Source organism: Pteropus medius, unplaced genomic scaffold (assembly GCF_902729225.1).
Source record: "Pteropus medius unplaced genomic scaffold, Ma_sr-lr_union100, whole genome shotgun sequence".
In the NCBI taxonomy this organism is placed as follows: Eukaryota; Metazoa; Chordata; class Mammalia; order Chiroptera; family Pteropodidae; genus Pteropus; species Pteropus medius.
This window is the reverse complement of record NW_024349803.1, coordinates 5,565,153-5,588,544: the sequence shown is the minus strand read 5'-3', so window position 1 is coordinate 5,588,544 and position 23,392 is coordinate 5,565,153. Positions and strand designations below refer to the sequence as shown.

Genomic DNA, 23,392 nt, shown 5'->3' with positions numbered 1-23,392 from the left:
TATATTTAAGTCTTTAATACATTTGCTATTCCTTTTGTACATGTCTGATATAGGTGCTCATTAATGTTTTCTTTTTCTCAATTAAACAATTGTTCAAAAGTGATATATTGAGTGATCCTTTCCCCTGTGGTTCTTAGTACAATTCTCCTTTAGTTTTTTATTTAACAAACATCTGCTCCATCCTCATTATATAAAGGGCACTGTGCTATGTGCTGTAAGCTCTTTAGATGCTTAATTCCCAGCTTCTTCTCTCCAGGAATTTATAACTAAGTGTGGGAAAGTCAAGCTACTGTATTAACCCTCACAAAGATGGAAAGAACAAGGAAAGCAGTCATTTTGATAATAGCCTTGAAGCTTTCATTAAATTATTGGTGAAATTTTATATCTAGGTTTTAATTTCTTGTATGGAAGATGCAGAGTTGCACCACCCAGACCCCCCTTAGAGGAAGGTTATTGCCCAGCTGCAGGAAGGATGCTCATCAGATAGCTTCCAGCCATCAGATCCTCCATGGTCTGCCTGGATTGCCTAAGAACACCTCTCCCAAGGACATTGGCACCTGGTGACTGAGTAAGGCTAAGATATTAAAGCCTAGCCATTCGAGCGAGGCATTTCTGACAGGCAGTGTTTGCTTCAGAGATCTCATGGCTTGGCCAAGACTTTATCAGCCCTTCATTTCAGTTCCTCTTCTTCCTCTGCCAAATTCTGCTTCTTCACCTTCCTCTCACAGGTGTTAATCCCTAATAAATATCTTGTGCTCCCCTAACCCACTTCAACATCTGCTTCTGGAGAAATTAACCTGAGACACCCCCATGTATTGGCTTGGACCAAGAGGACAAATCAACTCTTCTAAGGCATCTATATGAACTTAATTCTAAAGACCTAGATGAAATCTTTCAAATGGCTTTGGTGTACTAGGAAATGAGTTGGCGCATGGTGGGTACATCAGGTATCAAGTAATATAAATTTAAAATGTGTGAAGATACAAATAGAGAGGCAGAAGTTTAAGTTGGTAATAACTATTGTGTTAACAGAAGGTATATAGGGAACTGCTTGGCAGACAGAGCATGTGCTGGTACTAACTTCTTTGGATATGATAAAAGAAGCATAGCATCATCCCTTTGTATCCAAAGAGAAGATTTTTATTTTCCTTGCCCAATACAAATATGATCTCTAAATGAGTACTGTGTAACAACACCTAACACGAACAGAGTATACTATGTGCCAGGCATTGCACTAGGCACTTTCTAAGGACAGTCTCACTTAATCTTCACATTGGACATTATTAATTCCATCTCCATTTTCTTTAGAAAGTTTAAGTACCTTGCCCAAAGTCATACATGTTATAAGTGGCGGACTCAGCCCAAGCACTACTTTTTTCTAGGTGTGTCAGCCACTAACCAGCTGTGTGACCTTGGAAAGTTACTTTAATCTCAGCTTCTTCTTCTCTAAAATGGGCATAATGGTGACTATCTCATAGAATTGTTTGGATGACTAAATTAGATAATATAATAAAAAGCCCCCAGTATTTTATTTATCACAGGTAAACTCTTTACACATGTCAGTTGTTATTTTCTAGGTTTCTGACATGAATTTCCACATTGTCTAAAATATGTTTCAAAAAATAAAATATGTTTTATTTCTGATAAGGGACTACATATGGGAAGACTTCTTGTCAATGGCAAACTGATTTGGCATAGAAAGAACCCTGTCTTTCTCTAAACACAAAGGACTACTAGGTGAAATATACAAAAATATAAAGTAAACACAGAATTGAGCTTGAAAATAAGATAAGACAATTTCAGGTGCCAGAAATGAAGAAAGGGAGCAAAACCAGAGGATCTGACAGAAACTGTTGATGACCGGGTCATAAAGCTGTTATGATCTGACTTAGGATCCTAAGTCCTAGAGATCTGGTGTTGAAACTCACATGCCAAGAGAAGAGGGCCTTGGGCCTTGCAGCTAAGCTCCCACGCAGACAGGGGAGTTACCCTAATTAGAGAATTTAAAAAGAAACCTGGAGAAACATCAAGAAAGCTGGTTAATTACCTAAAGTCACAAATAGAAATAAAGTTTCATGGGAGTACCTAACGCTGTCCTGATTAACACTATCTGAATATATGAAAACCCAAGTCAAGAAATTAATACACAAAACAAGTAATCTAGAACTTATATAGATCTCTTAGGGTCTGTATAGAGGTCATCATAGGGGATGACTTTAACTCTAGAACACCAAGACTCTCGAGGAACACAACTCCTGCTGAAGATGAACTCACAATAAAAATTTTAAAATGCAGGCAGGAAATAAGTTACCAAGAGAGAGAATTGGCAGATATAACAAACTCAGTTTTGTAACCAAAAAACTAGAGATAATAGCACAGTTTGACAAAACTGTAGAAGTATTTTTAAAATATGCAGGAAGGTAAAAGGAGACAGTCAATAATGCAAAATAAGGAAACAGAAGCCCTGGAGATTGGAGGAGTAATAAATGGAGAGGACTTTAATAAATAGGGTTATCAGGAGGCCTCATAGGGAAGATGAAAAGTAAGTGGAAACATAAAGTGGGTGATGGAGTTAGTCAAGCAAGTATCAGAGAGAAGAGAGTTTCCAGGTGGTGAGAACAAAGAAACCTTGAGACAGGACTGTGGCTGATAGATTTAGGACAGCAAAAAGGCCAGTATAGCTGGAAAGGAATGAGTAAGGGAGAGAGTTAAATTAATCTTTCTGAGCCTCAGTTTACTCAACCATAAAATGGGGAATATTTACTTCTGACAGGTGGGAAGATTAACTAACTTAAGCAAAGGAGCCATATTTATGGAAGAACACTGTTTTAGATTCTTTAAGTCTGCTATTTAATCCTTGCAAGAAGACTCTGAGGTAGGTTTTATCTCCATTTCTCATATGAGAACACTTAGGCTTCAAGAAGTTAAATATCTTGACCACAAAGAGAGTGAGAAATATATCTGGGATTTAAACACATGCCTGTTTACCTCTAAATCCCAAGTGGTTTCCATAATCTTCATGTGGAATGGCCAAACGCAGAGATGGATGTATAGAAGGGGATTAGTAGCAGTAGTTTCATGTTTTTCTTACCCTGACCCATATACCTCAGTAATTGATTCAGTCTTAATTTGGGTTCCTCCCAAAGCAGAGCCTAAGGCAAAGGTTTCAGTGCAGGTATTTTATTTGAGGGGTGATACCAGAAAGCAGTAATAAAGGAATGGGGAGAATGAGACAGGCAAGAAAGAGAATACAGCAAAGGTTCTCATTACTATTGGCAACTGTGATTCAATCATAATGAGGGCTTTTTAAGCAATTGTGTAGATTGTACCTTAGAATTATCCCTCCAAAGAATGGAATGCTGGGACATTCACCCATCAATTCCTGACTCTTACTGGTTAAGGTTTACCCCGGGGTGATAACTCACCCCTCTTCTAGACTGCTTTCACATGGGCTCCCACACCTTTGGAGAAATTCCAGAGGCTTTACCATTTTATTCTAGAGAAAATTTCAGCAGTTATGGAGTACAAAGAGATCTACATTTTCATTTACCATTCCCTACCAAAGGGACCTAGAATTTCTGGCCCTCCGGCTTCCATCTCTTTCACAATACATTATATTCTCTTTTAGAATATTTTAAACCTAATTGTCTAATTCCAGAAGCCATGTATATTGGAAGAAAATTAATCTTCAAACTAACTAGAAACAATGAACTCTAGTGTGTGTGTGTATTCATGCATGCATGTCTGATTTTAACTAAATTAGATAAACTGGACTGAACTTATTCAGATGTGTTCAAAGTGCATTGATGAGTTTAAAGTACTCATCTATTTAAGATTTTTGAAGATGCTTAAGAGCATGCTGAGGGAAGAAATGAAGAATGGCAGAAATATTGGAATTTTTAAGTCATTTAACCATTTCAAAATATTTCCACATCAATTATCTCATATCTTTATTCATTTATTTACTCAGTCATTTAACAGACAACCACTGGCACACACTCTGTGCCAGAATCAGCGGCAGGCATTTGGAGGTAGAGATTTGAAAAATCTGCTTCTTTGCTTCAAGAAACTACAGTAGCAGGGTTATAGCATGGATGGTCAGGTCCTCCTGTGTGCTCTAGACAATGAAGAAGATGAGACTTGGAGAGAGTAAGTCATTCACCCAAGGGAACAAGTGATTAGTGTTTGAAAGGGCTGAAATTTTAACCAAGTCTCCTGACTTAAGTCAGAAGCCTGGACTTTTTTAAGATGGTGCATTTAATAAGTGTTTTGCGTGGCAAGAGTTGTTGATATTTGAATCATTCCCAGACGGGAAATGTTAGAAGAGAGCATGCAGGAATTTCTACTCGTGTGTCCTCATCCTAGTGTTTTTCTTTGGGGATGCCTTTTGAGTCTCATTGATAAGATGCCCTCCCCAGGGAGGGCAGCCACCATACCTCTTGGTAAACAGTGATCCCTACAATAGCACTAAATCTGTTCCTCGGTCCCTCTCAATCTGTCTTTCCAATGTGATCTATCCTCCAGCAGAACAACCCTTATTCACTCTCTGAAGATGACTTCCTGCTCTTCGGCTATTTCTCCCAATTCTACTGTTTGTTTTTATTTGAAATTTCTGGGCTCTTGAAACAAAGGAAAAAAAATCTCCAAAATGCAAATGTCTCTGGTCCAAAGTCTACTAAAAACCTCAAAATTGAAAACATCTCATATTTTTTCTGTCTTTTTTTTCTGCAGTTATAGATCTACCTGAGAACAGGGTATATTGAAAGCTCTTGCTTTGTGAGCACAGGGAGAAGTCAGGTTTAAGTCATCAGAGGGGAAAGACACATAAATTACTTCAACAATATCACTCGACAATGCAACCTTTCAGGGTAGAAAAGAACGACTTCCACATTAAAGCTGCATCTTTACTGTAAGATGAATCCCTGTTTCAGGAAGATTAATGTGTATGTTTTAGAATTCTTATATCTTGGATAAGGTGAAGTCTGCAGGTAGGGTTTAGTCCAATGGTTCTGCTCTGAGGATAGAAAGAACACCTCCAGTTAGAAAATATGGAAACAGCAGCCTCTAGCCAACCTTTTTGAGCTACTAGGGGACAGGAGTAGCAGTAACCAATATAAAACTCAATGAATTACCCTGTCACTCTTTAATTCCATCTATACACCTGCTTCAATGTACTTCTTAATGTTTAACAGGTCTCTCTAAATATGTGTATGTCAGGTGAATGGGGAGGACAGAAGTTACTTTATCTCCGAAGAAAGGTCCTTGATCAACTGTCAGCTCTGATGAACAAAAGGCCATTGTCCAACAAAATGCAGTAGATGCAATATATTAGTTTAGGAGGCCCCATTTTCAATGGTTTGTGTAAAATATGTTAGCTTTTGGAGATGTTGATTGCTTCTAGTCTAAGTGCTTTTGTGCAGTGCTTTTCCCAAATTGGCATCTGCTTTATCTCTAGGGGTATCTCTCTCGCTTGGCCTCAATGCATCTATTTGAAGCTGACTGGAATGGTTTTGTCTGAAATAAAATTCCCATCATGACCCTCTCTCCTTATCCCTGCTGGGTGGCAATAGGATGCCGAGGTGAAAAATGTTCAGCCAAGATGCTATCAGGCTCCTCCCTTTCCTGTTGCAAGCTCAGGTTTCTTGAAGCCTCCGATCAGGCCTTTGGAAGGTCCTGAAGCAGTGGAAAGAGCACAGACTCCCTCTGCCACTTGCTCTCAGTGAAACTCAAAACATTTCTTCAAATCTTTGAGCCTTGGTTTCCTGACCTATGAGAAGGGAAATAATTTTATCGAAGGAGATGGAATTGCCTCCACTGATATCAGGTCCATGACAAATACATGAAGAGGCTGACATATCTTCACCTAACTAAGATGCTTGGTTGTCTTGGAAAGCTTCTTGGAAAGCTAGTGAGAAGTCGAGATGGAATGAGGCAGGGACCAGGTCAGAAAGATACTCTAGGGAAAGTCAGGGAAGAGAGAAGAGACAGGCATGAAAAAGGACCCTCCACCCTGGAGGAGGACACCAGGACCCTAGACTGGAAGGGTGAGTAACCATTTGTCTGCTGCCATCATAAGTATCTACCTCTGGACCACATATGTGCATGAGGACCCAGGAAGCCCCACAGCCTGTTTAGGCTGATGCATTTATTATGCATGTATTTTCCTGATGTGCTCTACCCACAAAGGCCTCTCTTACTAGTAGTACATTCTGATCTTTTCCCAAACACAGAGAAGCCATGACATTTGTACTGTTTCCTTCACTTTTTAGTTCTGATGTCTGAGATTATGGATTGAGACAAATAAAGAAAGAAAAGGAAATGGAGAGCCCTGAACTCTCCTTGTTTTCCAGCAGGAACATTTCCGGATTTCTTTTACAACTTGCTCTCTGGCCCTCTGCAGATTGCCAGCAGGAACTCTGATCCATAGAAAACAGAACCTAAAGATTCAGGACTGTCAGGCATCATTTCCATCTCTCATTGTTACCTGTGTCCCATAGTGCAAATCTAGAGAATTCAGGTTAGATCTTCTGTATATTAAAAAAATGAGGTGAGGGGAGCAGTGGAAGGCACAATGGGCTCTCCCTGGCTTAGCTTCCCTCTACTTCTTGATAGCAGCCCCCAAAGCTGAAACACCAAAGAGGCTTCCCCACAGCCCTCCAGATGGCATTGACTTGTTAATTTTATAGGCTTTGTGGCCAGGCAGGATTGGGTTTATCTCATCTCTGCCACTCTACCATCTAGAATGCTTTTGACTGCAAGTAAGAGAATACTCAACTATTTATTAATTATTATTAATTATTAATGTTTCTACAAACCCAGGTTCTTATTCTTTTTAAATTAAGATTATTGGGGGTGACATTGGTTAATAAAATCAAATAGGTTTCAAGTGTACAATTCACTAATATATCATATGTATATTGCAACGTGTGTTCACCACCCAAAGTTAAATTTCCTTTCATTACCATATAGTTGACCTCCTTTACCCTTATCTACCTCGCTCAACCCACCTTTCCTTCTGGTAACCACTAAACTGTTATCTGTGTGTTTGAGTTTTTGTTTGTCTTGTTCATTTGTTGCTTTCAGTTTTATATACCACACATAAGTGAAATCATATGGTTCTCAACTTTTTTTGACTTATTTCACTTAGCATGAAAATCTCAGGATTCATCTATGTTGTCATGAATGGCAGTATTTTATCTTTTCTTACGGCTGAGTAATATTCCATTGTATATGTGTACCACATCTTCTTTATTTAATCATCTACTGAAAGGTACTTCAGTTGTTTCCATGTCTTTGCCACCACGAATCATGCTGCAATGAACATCGGGGTGCATATATCTTTCTGAAAAAATGTTTTCAAATTTTGAGGGTAGAATACCCAGAAGAAGGATTGCTGGGTCATATGGTAACTCTAAATTTCTTGAGGAACCTTTATACTGTTTTCCATAGTGGCTGTAGCAATTTTTACATTCCCCGGCAGTGCATGAGGGTTCTTTTTCCCTACAACCTCTCTAACACTTGTTATTGCTTGTCCTGTTGATGATAGCCATTCTAACAGGTGTGAGGTGATGTCTCATTGTTGTTTTGATTTGCATTTCCCTAATAGCTAGTGAAGTTGAGCATCTTTTTATATGTCTTGGCCATTTGTATGTCTTCTTGGGAGAAGTGTCTATTCAGGTCCTCTGCTCATTTTTTAATTGGATTTTTTTTTTTTATTGTTGAATTGTATGAGTTCTTTGTACATTTTGGACATTAGGCCCTATTGGAGGCGTTGTTTGCAAATATCTTCTCCCATTTGGATGGTTGCCTCTTTGTCTTGCTTTTTAGTCTGACATACTTCCATTCAGCTATTTATTTCTTTTGTTCCTCTATTCAAAACATGTTGGCTTTCACATTTAGGCTGGTTCCTCATTATAGTGAGATGGCGGCCATAGCTCAAGAAATTATGTTTTGATTCTTCTGTCTGTGTCCATAGGAAGAAAAGTGGTCTTTTCTCTTTTCTTCTTTTTTTTTTTTTTTAGGGTAGAAAACATTGCAGAAGCTCCTCAACAGACTTCCCCTGCTGTATTTTTGGTTGGAACTACATAGAGGCTCACCTCTAAACCAATTTCTAACCAAAAAGAATAAGGTTACCATTTGGGCTTTTGACCAGTCATGCTATGCTTCACCTCTGGGTGGGAGCCTACCTTCCATGAGGACCCTGCCAACCGGATAAACCTAGAATTCTATTAGCAAGGGAAAAGGGAGGAATGGCTAGAGGGCAGGTAATCAAGTGTCTGGTGATACTGAGCCTCAGTTTCCTTATCTGACAGGTAGAGAAAACAAAACTTAACTCATAAGATTGTTGTGAAGATCAACAAAAGACAAAATCAGCAAGCTCAGACAGGACAGTTTTAGGTATTGTCTCCCTCCTAAAGTTTTAAATTGGCTGGAAGATTAAACAAAGGCTTGTGTCTTTGTACATGATAGTCAACTGCCTTCTTCTTGTAGGATCTTCTGCCATCAAACCTCTAACAAAGCCACTTACCTATCTCTTTGAAATAATAGATTCAAGTATGACTTACTGAAAAATCAGTATATTAAGCCCAGTACAGTTCCCACCTTAGGGAATTACTTGTTCAACAAAAAACAAAACTGAAAGATGACCCAAGATTCTGAGGGACAAAAATTAACCATGAACAGGTAATTTTCATCTGCTATGTGCATAGCGCTGCTATGATCACTCATCAGACCACATATTCTGATTTTAAGTCAACATAGTATGTTCACCTTCCATATATATTGCAAGTTAACAGACTTGTCCTGAAAGATATTATGCTATTCAGTTTTCTGAAGTTAAAGGACCAATAAATGGTTTAAAATCCCTTTAGTTATAAATTTGATAAACTTTTCTCATTGGAAGAACTAAAAGTCACATGAAACCAGAATTGTCCTAAAAAATTAAAAATGCAGTCACCCTAACATTATAAGTTCTATTAATATTCTTTCTTTTATTTCACTGAAAAATGATCAAGAAATATTTAATAGAAATTATTATGTTTAGGGTACTTTATTACTGGATGCAATTTTTTAAAGCAAAGTTATTGTATTTCCCTCTTCACTCTGTCTTTCCATAATAACTCAGCGATAATATTTGAAAGATAAATATACTACTAAACACATATTTGGGTATAAAATATCCAAAGTGGCTTAACTAGTTAATATTTAGGAAAACGTTTTCCCTTTATGTGCAACTGCAGACAGCTAAATACTTTAGTTCGCACATTTTGCACGTTGAGATATAAAAGTGTTCACCCGTGCAACTGTTTGGAAAGTAGTTCGGTCACATGTTTATAAACAATAATATGCTTCAGGGAATCATTTCTAATGAGATAACTCATAAATAGCAAACGAAAATTTCGAATGCAAAGATATTCATCACCTCTTATTTTAAAAGAACAGACATTCGAAAGCTACCCAAAATGTCCAGCAATAGAAAATGGTTAGGTAAATTTTCGTTTACCCATTTCATACAATATTTTGTAGCCATTTAAAGCATTTGTAAAGAGTTTTATAGCAAGTTAGAATATTCACTTTAGAACATGAACTGGAAAATAGAATGTAAGATTTTACAATTATTAAAAATCCGGAACCAAACGAGATTCTTTTGATAAAGAATATTACAAAGTGGATGATATGAAATATGTCAAAATGCTACAATGACTGTGTGCAAGATTGAATTGTGGGTGCTTGTTTTTCTTTACATTTCAATCTTTTCCAAATCTTTGTTAATAATCATATATTGCTTTTATCATTTTAAAAGCAAACATTAATTTGTGCACTTATTAAAATAAAACAATTACATTCTTGCTGAAGCTAGATAGAGAATCTTCCCTAAAATTCTTTACATTTCTCTCTAAAGAGATTAAAATACTGGCCTAACAAAACACGTGGCTGGCTTTTCTCTATTATACTGCCTCACTTAGCAGGTTATGAAATTCCAAATTGAGGGCAAGGGATTTTGCCTGCACTAAGATTCTATGATGTTCTGTGCTGCCTAATAAGTACTAGACACTCAATAAAGTGTTTAACGCTACCCTTTTGTAATTTCCCCATGAGTTAGTTTAGTCAAAAAATTCAGTTTGTTCTAAAAAGATTTAAATAAATATTTAGATGATCGCTCATTTGTTAGTTCTTATGGAATCCGGTGATAGAATTTGGAATCATATTCTAAACTTGTTGAGATAAAGTTCTCAAAGAGCAACTAATCCATCTTATTACCAGACATACCTTCTCCCATGATGTGTCTGTTAAGGGTATACATAAATAGCACACACATTAAGCCAAGAGGAGCCCAGCATTCAGTAGACAGTGCTCACTAGGGCAGCTTCAAGTCCAGGTTTTCCTCATGCACATTCATGATGAGCCTACAAATCACAAGTTCACTAAAGGAACAAAATGCCAATGGGAACATAATGGAAGGAATATGCTAATATTAAATCACATGCGCTATAAGATCCTGGGTCGATAAGCATCCTGCCCCACTGCACTCATTCCTTTTAATTGACAGGGCGTTACTCAGCCATCTGTGTTTCATAAATCTGAATAGAAAGAGCAGGTGACTTCGTATCAACAATTTTGGTTTCAAGTAACAATTAGGGCTTCTTGCATTTGTGGCTCTCTGATGAGTCTGCTGGGGAGGAGATGCATCTAGTGATTTTGATGCTGCCAAGGAACTCTAAGTGGAATTTTCTTACACTAACATAACGGCTAGCATAGCGATGTTGCATTCTAGTTAACATACTCAATGGACATTGTCTGACAGAGCTTCTGTAACCATATTTAGTGTTTCAGGACTCTTGAGATCTCACTCTGTAGTTCCTTGTTAATAGCAATTAATACTTACTATAAAATTTGTCCATTCGCTTAACATATGTTTGCTGAGCACCTACTATCCACAAGGCGCTATACTTGGTCTGCTGAAGGTATGGGCCACACATAGCCTTCGTTTCTTTGTCGTTCTTTCCTCTCAGTCACAATGAAGGTGGTCCAGCCAAGCTTTGTGGTGTTGCTTCCAGTAGCGGTTCAGGTCCAGTGGTTAAACAAGGATCCTACTTTGAGGGATGAGAAACCTGTTAAATCTCCTGGGACATCTCCTTCCATTGTCTGGTCATTTGCTTATTGATGATAAGTACTGGTGACAGCTCAAAAAATGACTCTAACTCTCTTAAAATCAATTGAACTAAGTATTGATCCATTAGCAGGAATTATTGTATCTGGAAATTAGTATACTGGGAAAGAAAATTAAAATCTGATGCTAACCTCTAACTGCAACAGGTATTTGAGATGAAACCATTTTCAGATAGGATCAACCTAATCAGAATGAGGACTTTGAAAAATCAGTATGGATTCCAGATTCAAAATTTTTTATTACCAGTTAAAATAAATAAATAAGTGCTGTATGTCTTATAACTTGTATATGTTCATTTGTGGCATTTAAAAAAGCTTTTTGTTGTTTCTTCAACAAATATTCATTGAGCATCTATTATGCAGCAGACTGCACTAGACAAGGATACAGCATTTAAAAAGTCAGATATACTTCTTAAAACTTTTATAAATGAACATGTAGAAATAAGGAATTATAAATGAAAAATAAAGACTGTGATGGTTATCAGACATTGCTTTTAGCCATTACTTTCATAAATAGATTTTCATGCATTCTGGTTTGATCGATAAAATGAAATATTCAACTTCTGAAAAAATACATGATTTCTACAGGTTTTCGTAGGCAGACAACTCCAGTAAATAGCTTGTGAAAGGCATGAAGTTTTTAGCAGTTTAGATTCAGGGATCCAAATTGAGATATTTAATGAGAACTTTGGGTGGCAAGAGACTAAACTCATCATAAAGTGGCAGAAATCTCAGGATATCAGCTTTGGAAATTTCTCTTTGAGGCTTATATACCAGCAGGTGGTTATAAGCACTGAGAAGAGGACCCCAGTCCTCTTCAAGCTATACCTTTATCGCTGCCTCCAGAGGATTTCGTTTACCAGATCTCCTGGAGCCTCCTCCAGGTGTCAGCCCTCAAGAGTGGCGTAGATTCAAGACAGCTCAATGCTGTCTGCCTTCCAGGATAGCCACCTGACCAACAGAAAAGTCACTCATCTTTGCCACACCAAATGGTGAGTGTCCTTGATGCTCCTGCTTTCCTCCCCAATTTTCTTTTTTCGCTGCTCAAATAGGCACCAAGGGAATATTAACAAGCCTGCTGCATAAGCAGGTCCTCGACCAAGGATCATGATACGTGTCTCTCCTTCTTGCCAATCTCTCCAGTCTCTGAGGAGAGCTCTCTTGCAGTAACTCTGCTCCACTGGATTTGTAGAATGAAGCTCTACCTCCCTTTGATAGAGGGAGGAAAGTTACCACATTCCCATCAAACAATAAGAACAATTCCAGTACTTCATGGAATTTCTCTCCACTCTTAAGTTTCTATTGGAGGTAGTGATGATTAAAGATTTGGTCATATCCTCAGAAGGGATGTCTGGCCCCCAATCTACTCCTCTCTTTAAAATATGGGTTACTTGACATCTGTGTCCTCAGCCTGAGGTAATTCCAGGACAATAGGAAAACCCCCATTTTAAATCCTTTCACATCTATAATATACTAACACAAACCTAGAACTCAACAACTGCTTGTGAATCTACATGGTGGCTGGGTTGTTTTGAGCTGTGAGAATAAACAGAAACCACATACATATAGGAACTGAATAAACTGAAGTCCTCCAAAGGCTTGAGGTTCTTGCACCATTGTTGGAATAAATGCATCATGAACTACTCATGCTGAGTGTTTTGGGGCTCAGACCAAGAGTAGTTTAACTCTGAGGATAAATTGAAGGTTTTTCTTTGGTCTTTTTTGGCAAAAAAAAAAAAAAAAAAAAAAAAAAAAAAAAAAAAAAAAAAAATAAAAAAAAAAAAAAAAAAAAAAGAGAGAGAGAGAGAGAGAGAAATGTACGTAAGAGGAAATAAGAAATGCTCATATCCCAATGCAATTCTAATCATTTGACTTTTACAGAGAGCCATACAAATAATTATTCATAGTCCAACTCAAAGTAGAGGAGGAGGAGCACTCACTTGACTCCATTAGTAGTGACCAAGTGGATCGCCCTGCTACCATGTAAATTCTAGGACCAATAAGACTGGTCATTCAGGGAAGAAGATCAGAAGAAAATGAGCAGACAGAAATGCAGAAAGACACTTTTTGTATAGACTGACAGTCTTATCTGTTCTTACATGTTTCCTTTCAGCTGTCCCATGACCACTTGTTGATGGCAGGATTTCCCACTCCCTCTCCCCAGACAGATTATTATCATTGTTGTTTGGAGGTCTCCTCTCTGGACATAATTCACATTAGGCTCCTCACTAACTTATAAGAAAGAGCTTAAATCTTTCTTTTTTAGTGCAGACCAATCAGCTGTCAGTTATCTTATCTCCAAAAGTAGCTGTTAGGTTTAATATATATTCTTCACACAATTGGACACCCTCCTTTACAGACAGTTATGCCTCTTGGTTTGTCAGATGAAGGGTACCGGGCACTCGAGTTTTCTCCACATCTTCCTACAACCCTGAAGGAGACACCCACCAGTAGTGTTTCTATATTTTCACTGGGTAGCAAATTAATTTTAGAGCTTCCCAATCCCCCTCCCTGAGCTGCCCTCTGATGATGCATATTCAAAAAGAGGATCGTTGAAGTAAGTAAGTTACCTCCCCTAATACTAGGAAATCCATAAGCACCAGAAAATTCCATGGGCAACAGAATATGGGTATCTCTGACAGCACCCGTGGATGAACATAGACTGGATGAGGTCAAGGTTTGTGGATATTGGTGCACATTCATGCCAGTATATACCCCAAAATATAACACAGTAACAGTTTACTCTGCCCAATTGTCAGGGCTATGAAATATTCAAAACGTCTTTTTCTAGCTTATGTAAGATACAAAGGACCTCAAATTTCCCTTGAATAAGCAAATCACTTTGATGGGTGGAGGTAGCCTTTCTCTCTAACTGGTATCATTGGGGCTCAAGTTTCTTTCCAGGAGACTCATTCAGTATTCATGCTCAATCTGGTCGCACTGCAGGGAAGTGTGGCATTGAATTCATGGTGCAGAGGATAAAAAACAAGGCAAAATCATCCTCGACAGCTGAAGGAAATCAATTCTGGTTTTTTTTCCAGACGTTTCGACAGCTGAGAGGGAGCCATTCCCCACCTGCTTCACATGAAGCTGTTCAGCAAACATCGCTCTGGATCCCTCTGATTAGAGTGGTTTTTGCAGACAGTGTTAACTGAGTTTCGGCCAGTTCAAGGTCCTACAAGTGCTGCAGTTTCTAAAAATTGAGAGATTCTATTTGAACCAAAAGAGCACTGGGTGGGAAGAAAAGATCAACATGAAGGGCCTTTACAAAAAAGAGGATTTCTCATTTAATATTCCCATGAATGGATTCATTCTATACTCAGGTTATTACATTTATGATATGATTTTGTTCAAGTCTCTACCTTTTCTTGTAAAATGTAAAATTGGAATTAGTGGGCTTTAACAGAATCTCTCTTAAGTAGCCTGGACAAGCCACCAAATCAGGATTAGGTTCTAGAATAAGTAGGTGCAAACGTTCCTCAAAACCAGCCCTTGATTTTCTGCAGGAATGGTGGGAGCAGGAGGGTATTGAAATTTCCAATACATGCAGAATTGCTTAAGCCTAACAAAATGATGTCTTACCCTCCTCTTCCATCAAGTGTTGGGATTCCAGATATCTTAGTCAATAGCTGCAGTGAGCTACTTTTCTTTCCCTGTCTTCTCCTTAACCAGAGAAATGAAGCAAAGGAACAGATAAGCTTAACCCCAAATAATCCACAAACTGGAGACTTGGTTCCCAAATGAAACAATGACTTGAAGGCTCTGTTTAATAAGAGTACTCGACTTTCTAGATGCAAACACTCATAATGTGTTTTTCCTAAAAACTGAAATCTGAGTATACGTGTTTGGGGAATGGGGATTTGGGGAATTGAAAAGAAGTCTTTCTAGCTCAAAGTTATCTTTTTGGTAGACAGATTGGATCTGAAGCTCTTGTTTTGAAGATATATCCACTGAAGAAGGAGGGAGAATTGTGGTTGTGATTTTTTTTCCTTTCAAGTCTGATAGCATAAACAATATTTTTTCCTTACTTAAAAAAGAGGTCACGACTTTCCCCCACCCCTCCTACCAGTACCTTAGCCAAGCTGAAGGGAGCCAACAGAGCTATTCATATAAAAAATGCCATTCACTGAGCTCAGATAGGCCCAGAGCTTCATTATTGAGTGCTTCTTATTTTTTCAGTAGTCTGAACTGGTTTTCTTCAACTTTCTTTAAAGGGCCAGCTCTAAATATATATCTCAATACAGCACATTGCTCCCAGATAGAGGGTAAACCAAGCCGAGAAGTGATGGAGCTCTTTTACTAAATATCTAAGTATAATACATATGCAGAACACACACACACACACACACACACATGCACACACACACACAGCACTTTCCATACTGTGCACTTTTACTACCTTGCAATTAGATATCATAGATAAGCTACAGACCAAAGACAAAAGCAAAAAAAGAAAAAAGAAAACAAGGAAAATTGATAAAGGAAAGAAAGCAAAAAAAGAAGGAAGAAGGAAGGACGGATGGAAGAAGGAAGGAGGAAGGGAGGGAAGGAGGAAGGGAGGGAGGGAAAGGACTTTCCTTCCTTGCACAAAAGCATTTACACTCAGGTTTGGACTCTGTTTTAAAGTTTTGTTATTTATTATGTACACAACATTAGCAGGCATCCAAATGAAAGAAAAAATTTACTTACAGCTTTGCTTCAACAACAAATCAAACTGTTTCACTTCGCTGTATTCTTTGCCTGTCCCAGTCCTGATATTGGCATCAATTTATCTGTCATTTATCGTTGATTCTACAGCAGCATTACTTTAGAGCCATCACTGATTTATTAACTGCATTTCCGAACAACAACAAAAAATGAAACATTAAATGTGGATTGTAAATTGCATCACGAGTACAGAAAATCATCAAAACTGGGAAAACTGTGTGTCTTAGATTCATGGAAACCTGTCAGTTACCATCTCAATACAGATATGATTTTGAATCTTAATTTATTTTATTGTCATAAGCATTTTGTGGAACTGTATCTAGTCTTTGTAATTCTAATTTTCTTAACATCACGTTATCAAGGGACATCCTACTGACCATTCTGCTTTGGCAGATCTTTAAGCCTCTTCCCAGTGGTGTGCTCAGCCTGTTTGTACTAACTCGCTCATGCAGACTCATTATTCATCTCTTCCCTACTCTGGGTTCAATGATTTCAAATTCATAGCTTGCCATTGGCCATGGTGGGAGTCTTTACACAATGAAAACTGGCAAATATTGCAAATTTACCATCACCCCACTGCTTATTTCTAATTTTTTTTGCTATAATGATTATCTTTGACTAAGCTTCCTGATTTTCCCCTTCTGGCATCTGGAAGAATTTCACCAAGGGGATAATAATAATAAAGTAATAATAGATAAACGATAACACTTCTTGAGCACTTACCATTGCCAGGTACTATACCAACTACCTTATTTAATCTTCAAAGCAACTCTATAAATCAGATATTATCTGTAATTTCATTTTACAGAGGAAAAAACTGAGGTTTAGAATGATTGGACTATTGATAAATACTTATCCAAAGTCACACGACTAGGGAGTGGCAGGGCCAGGGTCTGAATGCAGGCGATTCTGCGTCAGAGGTCACCATCCCCTGACCCACAGTGTAGTCAGTAGCAGTCCTAGACCTCTAGCTCTGAACTCTAACGATTGGAGTCCCCGAAACCCTAGCCTACCAAGTTCCTCCCTTGCCCTGTCACCAGCCCTGTAGGATTCGCATATTCTCTTTGGGCACCCTGAAGCTCAGCAGCCCTGAAGCTGCTGCTACGAGATCTCCTCAAGGTGTATGTTCTCTTCCTTGTGCCATTTGGTTCCAACAGTCAGTGAATTGATACAGCTTCCCCATGCTTGGGATCGTCAGCCCTTCTTCCACATAGTCCTCTTCTTTTCCTGCCTTCGTAATGATGTGGCTACCCTTCACAGGGTTCTAGGGTTTGCCTTCGCCTCAGCAATGTCACTTCCATCACCTCATCAGTCCCTCTGTCTTCCATTTTCCTTTCCTGTCCCTTAATCTGAGAAGAGTCAATTGTTGCCTCAGCGAAAGACCACCAAAAAACCTATTAATCAAGAAAGCAAAGTTTATTAGATCTGCTGTAGTGAAAGAGAATGTCGCCTGGACAGTCTTAGGAGTGTTTCAAATGGGGAGATGAAAGGAGGATAATTAAAAGGTATTAGGGTCTGGACTAGGTGATATAAGGAGGTTTTGCAAGGCACAGAACTAGTTGAGGTTGGGGAGCCTTTGATTGGTGGGTACAGTAAGGTGAATGGCCTAAAACAACTCAATAAGGAAGACATTAGTCTTCATAAATAAGCTATTATGTTGGTTCACGGTCTCATCTTCCTGACCCAAGTATTCCCTAGTGTGATTAACTAAATCACTTTTGTTTGTTCCCTGTAATGTTTAGCACAGAAAGAGAAAAAAATCTTAGTTCCAATATTATTTATCACAGAGAGAGGAAAGTGTGATATTTTTAGTTCTCAGGAGGAAGAGGCCCTTTCTGCACTAATATCTACAAGTTCCCAAACAGGGAGGACGCCTTCGCCCACTTCTCACAGGCCTGAAAGAAGTCCCTGAAGACAAAACCAGTGACAACACAAGGCATCATACTCAAGAAGCCTTCCATCCCACAATTCACTGGTGTTTCTGGATTTATTTTGTTTGTTTTCTGAGTGCGCTTTCTGGCTTTAGTGAACTAGGACTTGACTTTGTTAAACAGTCTCAGAGCTTTTCAATATGCCTAGTTATTGTCTTCCCTCACGAGCCCACTGGGATGCTGTACAAATCAGAACCCTGGTAGCCTGCCTAGTTCCACCAGTGGACATGCAAATTAATTCTTTTAGTTATATATTTCTTACTATATGCATAAATCAGTTTTTTTCTTTTGGTTTGTGATCATAGGGTAATTTTCAGAAGCGGGGACCACAGGGTAACAGGAAATAAGATTTTTCATGGCTCTTGAATTATTTTGCCAGCTACTTCCTATAGGCTGTTGTGACAGTTTATACTGCCAGCAGCAAAGCATAAAAATTTGTGCTGTTTTCACCACAATATAACTAGCATTAAGTTTTATAATTCAAAATATATGCCATAATTTAATTATATTTCTTATATTTAAATTCCCATATCTTTGATTTCTAAGGAGGCTTAACATTTGAATACATGGTATTTGTAACAATGATTAGAACTAGAAGATAAGCATGAAGAAAACTTCAGAAGGACCTACAGATGCCACCTAGAAATAACCACTGTTAATAGTTGGATATGTCTTGAAAGACCTTTAAGATTTCTTTCTTTCTATAAATATGTTGTTCTTTTTTCTCTATAAAAACGGGGTCATGCTGTCCAACCTATTTTGTAACTTGCTTTTATTTATTCGCCCACCTATTTTGAACACTTTTTCATAAAATAATATGTATCCCTAATATCAGTTGTACTGATGGAACAGTATTTTATTGTGAGACAGCAGAGAGATTAAGAACGCAGACTATGGTATCCAACTACTGGGTTCAAATGTCAGGTTAGCCATTTAGTATGTGACCTTGGACAAGTTGTTTGAATCCCTGTGACTTAGTTTATTCATTTGTAAAATTGGGATTATAACATTACTGCCTCTTGGGGTTTTGGAGATTAAACAAATTAAAATTTGTATTCCTTAGAGAGTCTGGCACACCATGTAAATGTTTGCTGGAAACAATATTGAGTATGCCATAATTAACTAATCAAACCCATATTATTGGACATTTCAGTTGTTTCCTTTTTTCTTCTATTACAGAAAATGCTGTGCTGAACATTTCTTAGATTAATTCCTAAATACTAAATTGCTTGGTAAAAGAACATAGACATCATTAAGGCTTTTGTTACATATTGCTAAGTTTTTTTCCAAAAGATATATATCCCACGAGCAGTGTAAGAGAGTGCTATCTCTAAATGTTAGCAACTAATTTCCTGTGGATTTTTTGCCTGCCTGAGACAGGTGAAATCTGGGAGGCAAACGTGATTCGATTGGAGGCCTGTGGCCTCTTTGTTCTCCCCATCATCATCTCAGTAGCTGGCCTAGCACGTTATCTATACCAGGGAACATTAGCCACTTATGCGCTATTTAAAGTAAGAAATAATAACTACTAATACTGCATTTAGGGTTATCATTAACTTGAGCTAAAATACAATGAGACAACTCTAGAAATAAGTAGAAGATTTGGAGGAATAACAACCTAATTTATTATCACACCACTTGAGCACAAGGAGCACTGGACAGGTTTATCATGACAGGTACTTCAGACAGCTATACTTTGGATCAGCTACATAAAATGAAGGCTGCCTGAATGTGGCAGCTGTGGTTCCTGTTATTTATTAAGTCAGTTGCTAAATCAAATTTATCATGATACTTTATTACTTGTCTACTTTAAAGAGGAGAATACCTTGTGCAAGAGAAACACTGGCTGGCTGCTTTGTCATAATTAAGGACACATGCAACAACCTAGGATTTCTTGGGAGAACATACATTACTATATTTGGGGAAGATTCTAGATGGTCAAGAAAAGACAGTTTTATTTTCTAAAAGAAGTCATTTTGTGGTACATATATTCTTTCCTGCCTTAACCTCCTCCTTCTCCACAGTAATTTTGTGAGATTGGTCTAGTCACTTCTGTGCGTGTGTGACTTTCTTTCCTGCCTTGACATGTACAAGTTCAATTGTAATTTCAAAAAGACCATATGCTTTTGCCCATTGAAATTTGGTCAAGGAAAAAAAAAGTAGCTAAAGTAATGGGAAAATAGTTGATATTTTAATGCTATTATCTGAGCTTTCTCACTGAAAGGAATGAAATATTTATCAAATCTTTAAATTTCAAGGAGCGGATCTCTAGTTCTTAATATTTTTATTCTTAATATTGTCAGCTCTCTTTCTGGTTACCCTCTTTAGGTCATGTGCCTGACTAGTAACTTGTTAATGCCTGAGGAAAAACGTTAGAACATGCACTGTCATCATACTAACCCACTTAATTTGCTCTCCAAAAAGAGCTTGAAGAAGGAGGTTGAAGTTCTTGTCCCATATGAGGTGATTGTATAGCATCTATCTCTGATACACGTCCTCCCCCAAACCACACAGACGGAGAGGTGACTATTTCTGAGTGGCAGCACTACATTATATTCATCTGTCATTTACAATATTGAAAGCATGTATTTTTCACTCTTACTTATTATTCGAGAAACAAAGACCTAGAAAATTGTGTGTTTTAACTAAGGTCGAAAAGAGAAAAGATGAGACAAGATGCTGGAACTGACATACATTGAGCATCAGCTATAGACTAGACATGCTAATATCTAATAAGTGATTTAACCTTAGCTTACAGCAATGGGATAAGATAGGTACATATTATGTGTTGACAGACATAAAAATGCATCATTGAGGTCAAGAAAGACCATAGTGTTTTAGTTACGTGCAGTCAGTCCCCAAGTGCATTACAGAACTTATCAGGGTCTTTAATTTGCTAATTAGTATTGTGGATCTTTAAGAAGTGGACATAATATACAAAATCTTCCAGCTTATTTGGCACAACTCCCTCCCGCTCCCAAAACACATACACATACACATATACAACATATATCCAAGCAGGCACATTTTTAAACAGTATTTTAACAGTTAATGTTTCACAAAACACATTTGGAAAATACCTCTCATTGTCCTGGTGAGATATTAGAGACCCAGAGAGGCTAAGTGATTTTCTCAGGCTCACACAGAAATTTCAAGGTAGAATTGGTGCTCTTTCCGGTTCATTCCCCCCAACACCAATCTTAACCTTGAACAGTCACAGTATAGCTTTAACAGTGAAGCCTCACAAAATGATTTAAAAAAAGTGGTTGAACTCTAGCTGATAAATATTTTCTCCTGTAGTTTCTTTTTTATCCACATACTATTCAATATTAATTCTCAACTTGAGTAACAAAAGCAAGTAGTTCCTTGTTTATCCTAAGCAAAAATCTTAAGATGCTGAACCTCAGCCGAGAACTGAGATGTCATGGAGAAGTTTAGCAGTCACCGATTTGACCAGGCATAGTGCAGTGATTAAGGGCACAACCTTTGGTTGAGACAGGTGGTCCTGACCTATATCTGGCTCGGACACTTAATTGCTGGATTCTTTAAATTTAATAAGGTCAATGTCTAAGTTGGTTTTGTTCAATAGTATGTACCCACTTTTGGATGACAGATTCTTAAGGAATAATAGTTAAACATGTATAATACCATGTCATTAGTCCATTCCAACCCTCCAGTGCACCCCTATCTCACTCAAAGTCCTTACAATGGCCTACAAGGCCATACATGACCTGCCTCCCACTTTCTCTCTCTAGTTTGATCTAATTCCACTCTCCCCTTCATTCAATGTGTTCCACACTGGCCTCCTCTTCATTTTGTTTCACCCTCGATGTCCATTCAGAGCCTTTGTTGTTATTTATTTATCTATCTATCTATCTATCTATCTATCTATCTATTTATTTATTTATTTATTTGGCAAGGCAACCCTTGGTCGACCTCACAGATTGCAAAGACCTTTTCAATTTACAATCCCTTATTTTTTTTATGCCTACAGCAGCTGGTCTTCCTAGGTGGTCTCCCATCCAAGTACTAACCAGGCCTGACTCTGCTTAGCTTCCAAGATGAGACAGAATCAGGCTTGTTCAGGGTAGCATGGCTGTAGACCGTTCAGAGTCTTTGAAAGTGCTATTCTCTCTGCCTAGAATGCTGTTCCTAAAATAGCTTACTCCCTAACCCTCTTTGTGTCATTCAAGTCATCTTCTCTTCTGGTTATCAATCACAATGTAAAAAACAGCCTCAAGAATTAGTGGTTTAAATAACAACAATTTATTATTGTTATATCTGCTGATGCTGTGGGTCAGGACATCAGACAGGACATAGAGAGGAAAGCTCATTTCTGCACCCCAGTGTATGGGACCTCAGTTGGGATGGCTTGAATGAGGTGGATATAAGAACAGCTTGGGGACGGTTGGACCTCTCTATCTCTGTATCTCTACCTCTGTCTTTCTCTCCACATGCTTCTTGCTCTGCATAGATTGAGCTTGCTCAAAACATGGCTCCTCAAAGTAGTAAAAGTTATTACATGTAAGCTCAGAGCAAGGAAGACAACAAGATGGAAGCTGCCAATCATCTTGAAGTTGGTTAGCAACGAGATGTAGCATAACTTCCACCAAATGCTGTTGGTTAAAGAAGATACTGAACAGCCCAGATTCTAGAATAAGTAAATAGAGGTGTAAACTGACCTCTTTTAATACAAGAAGCAACAAAGAATTTGAGCCCTCTTTAACCCACATGTCTTAGGCCTTTTCAGTCTATCCTTTTTAAAACTTCAATTCCCCTAATGTTTTCTATCCCTATTATTTTTTCTCTATAACAACATAATCACTTAATATTATTTTATATTTTACATATTTAGTTTATTGTGTATCTCTCACTCAGGTATGAATTCCTTAAGTCCAGAAACTTTTTCTGTTATATGTAATGTTGTATTTTCAACTAGAATAGGGTGTGACACAGAGCAGGCACTCTATAAATAGTTGTTGAAAGAATGAAAGAATAAAATGGGATAGGTTAACTACTGTTACCTTCAGTTTCCTGATCTAAAAATTGAGAATAATACTACTTTTATTCTAGAACTCTTGTGAGGTTTAAATAAGATCAAGTCCATGAACTGTTTAGTGCACCTAAATGAATTTAAGAAAGACTGTAAAATAGGTTTAGACATTATCTTCTTGGGCACCCCTTAATATTCTAACATATGGAAGAAATAGGCAACTTTAAGTCAACTTAGGCTTCAAGATATTTGAGTTTAACCATGAAAGGAGAGTGAAGATTTGATGGAAGGTACAGGAATCATTTATTTTTAAAACTGCATTCCTTTTGAAGAGAACATCAAAGTTGCTAGAAAGATTTTTCATAAAATTGGCATCATGATGGGTCACTATTTATATTTCACCAAGCAGGGAAGAAACTTCATTTGAGTACTATCATTTGCTCCCTAATTGATTGACTATAAATAATAATTCAATCATTTATTTCCACTCAAAAAGGCCTCCTAATTTTTTTATTTGAGCATTAAAGCAGTGCTCATATAGATTTTTTCTCCTCTCAGCTGAAAAATTATCTTCCTTCCTCTCTTCCTTCCT

At 37.8% G+C, this 23,392-nt stretch overlaps 1 protein-coding gene and 1 pseudogene across 2 annotated transcripts in view; one reads left to right on the top strand and one right to left on the bottom strand.

Annotated features, from left to right (window-relative positions):
• CPNE4 (copine 4) overlaps positions 1-23,392 on the top strand; it is a 412,001-nt gene that overhangs the window by 210,182 nt on the left and 178,427 nt on the right. The gene's annotated exons all lie outside the window — the stretch shown is intronic.
• On the bottom strand, positions 21,793-21,911 carry LOC120582623 (uncharacterized; annotated as a pseudogene).